This window comes from Vombatus ursinus, unplaced genomic scaffold (assembly GCF_900497805.2).
Source record: "Vombatus ursinus unplaced genomic scaffold, bare-nosed wombat genome assembly UNPS02009770.1, whole genome shotgun sequence".
NCBI lineage: Eukaryota > Metazoa > Chordata > Mammalia > Diprotodontia > Vombatidae > Vombatus > Vombatus ursinus.
The window spans coordinates 18,307,605-18,309,822 of NW_020949548.1; the positions used below are offsets into that span (position 1 = coordinate 18,307,605).

The 2,218-nt window shown below is 49.4% G+C and overlaps 1 protein-coding gene across 1 annotated transcript in view; it reads left to right on the forward strand.

The window, feature by feature from the left end:
* NCR3LG1 (natural killer cell cytotoxicity receptor 3 ligand 1) overlaps positions 1-2,218 on the forward strand; it is a 12,293-nt gene that overhangs the window by 338 nt on the left and 9,737 nt on the right. The gene's annotated exons all lie outside the window — the stretch shown is intronic.

Sequence of the window (2,218 nt, forward strand, 5' to 3'; positions counted from 1 at the left end):
GGAAGTCTTGGACGGTCTCTCCAGATTTATCCAGGCGGCATGGGCAGCCTGTTGCTGCATGAGGTCGGCTGCTTCCACTCAAGTCCTTCTCTTCTAATTCCTTGCATGTACAGACGGTTAGAGTTGGGAGCCTTTCAGAATCATCGAGCGTCTAGACTCTAGACTATTCTAGCCCAATACCCTTCCTCCTCTTTTTTGATAGTGAAGGAAAGAGGTCCAGAAGGGGGACCAGTGACAGACAGCAAGCACCAGAACCGAAACTGGAATGTAGGACTTCTCCCTCCCTTCCCCCAACTCTCCCCCTCCGTCTGGGAACCAGAGCTAGAAGGAGGTACGTTAATGAGTGGTTCTGTCCCTCCGGGCCGGGCTGAAGAGAGTCCTGGGCCCCCCTCACCTGTAAAATGAGCGATTCAGACTAGATAAGCTCGAAATCTGTGACTTTGGTTCCTTCATTTCGAGAGGAGAAAAATGAATGAAGTCCAGACAGGTTTCACAGATTGACAGTAAAACAGAGATTCCCCGACTGCCCCCTATCTGCAGGGCGTCTGCCCCTTCGAGTAGTCGGGTTTTCTGCACTTCGAGGGAAAGGTGAGAGGCTGCTTTTTAGCCGCTTTTCTGCCCACTTGAGCCGCGTGACTCTTGGCGTGATCACTCTAGGGGGCGGGGTTTCTTGGGCTTTAGGTGCAAACCCAGTCTTGGGTCGGGAGAGGCTTCGAAGGTCCCCTTTACCCCACTTCCGCTCCCGGCTCCTCTCCAGCCCTTCGCCTCTGGGCATCTATGAGACAGCGTTGGGGTTGGGGAGTTCGGATTCAATACAGACAAGCTCTCGCAGGGTGGCCGGAGCTGGTTTCTGAATGGGTCAGTGGGCTCCTCCTGCCCCCTCTCCTCGCCTCTTCCCGGGTCTCACACATGGGCTCTTAGAATTTGGAGAGACCTAAGGGATCGCCCAGTCCTGCCTCTTTATTTGGCATTGGAGAAAACTGAGGCCCAGAGAGGGGACGAGATTGTTATAATTCACACAGGCAGCAGAACAGGGATTGGAATCTGGGTCCTTCTCTTCCTTTCCCAGGGCTGAGGCCCCGGTGTGTCTATCAGGAGGGCGGTCTGGGAGTGATTATCAGGACTCTGGAGTTTTTGCTGTTGTTGTTTGCCCTGTCTTCTCGAAGAGGACCATGACATCAGGGAGGTGATGCCATGACGAGCAAGTGAATTGGATTTAAGTGAGGGAGGGCTGTGCAAGGTCACCAGCCTCACTTTCTTCTCCGGAGCCTATTCTGGAGAGAGTCTCATGAGGGCGCTGTGTTCCAGCAGTTCTTTTGTAAGGTTGCCCCTTCTCACCACCCAATCCTCTCTCCGCGCTCCACGCCCACAACTTCCTCTTTTTGCTGTGGTTTCTGCTACAGCCCCGACTAACAAGACTGCAATGCTGGGAAGGCTTCATTTATTTATTTGATTCTGAGAGACATTTCTCCCCTGAATATTCACACATTAACAGGCATAGAAATCTTCCCATTTCCTTCTTATCTCAATGACATCCAAACCCTCAAAATTTTCTTTCCATAGTCAGAATGGAGCATTTCACTTGCCTCCACTACTTTCTCAGTGGGAAGGCTTTAAAGGCTGTGTAATACATCATAATAGAAGTACTGAATTAGGAATCAGAGGAGGGAGCCCGAAAATCCCAAGATCAGCTATTTGAGAGCCATGTGACCCCTGGTCAAGGTGTTCATCCTCCCAGAGACATATCTGAAAAATCAGGAGGTCAGATTAGATGAACGCTAAAGCTCTTTCCAGCTCTCAATGGATGATCTGATGCTTCCTCATTCTCCTTCCCTCTCCTCAGTGGCTTCTTTTTGCACCCCAGTCCTGACCTCTCTCTTGTCTTAGCAGATGTTCTTGCATTTTATTTTCCTTTAAAAACAAGGGCCAAAAGCTGAGAAGTTCCTCTCATCCCCAGTTCTCTGCCTGAAGAACTCTATACATTTTTACCCATTCTTTGCTCCTTTATTTTTATTTTTTGGTAGCTAGGTGATGCAGTTAATAGTGCACTGGGCTAGGAATCAAAACTATCTAAGTTCAAATCTGGCCTGAGACACTAGATTTGTGACACCGGACAAGTCACTTCAGCTTTGTCTGCCTCAGTTTCCTCAAGTCTAAAATTGGGATAACAATAGCACCTACCTCCCAGGATTGGGATCATTATCAAATGAGATCATAT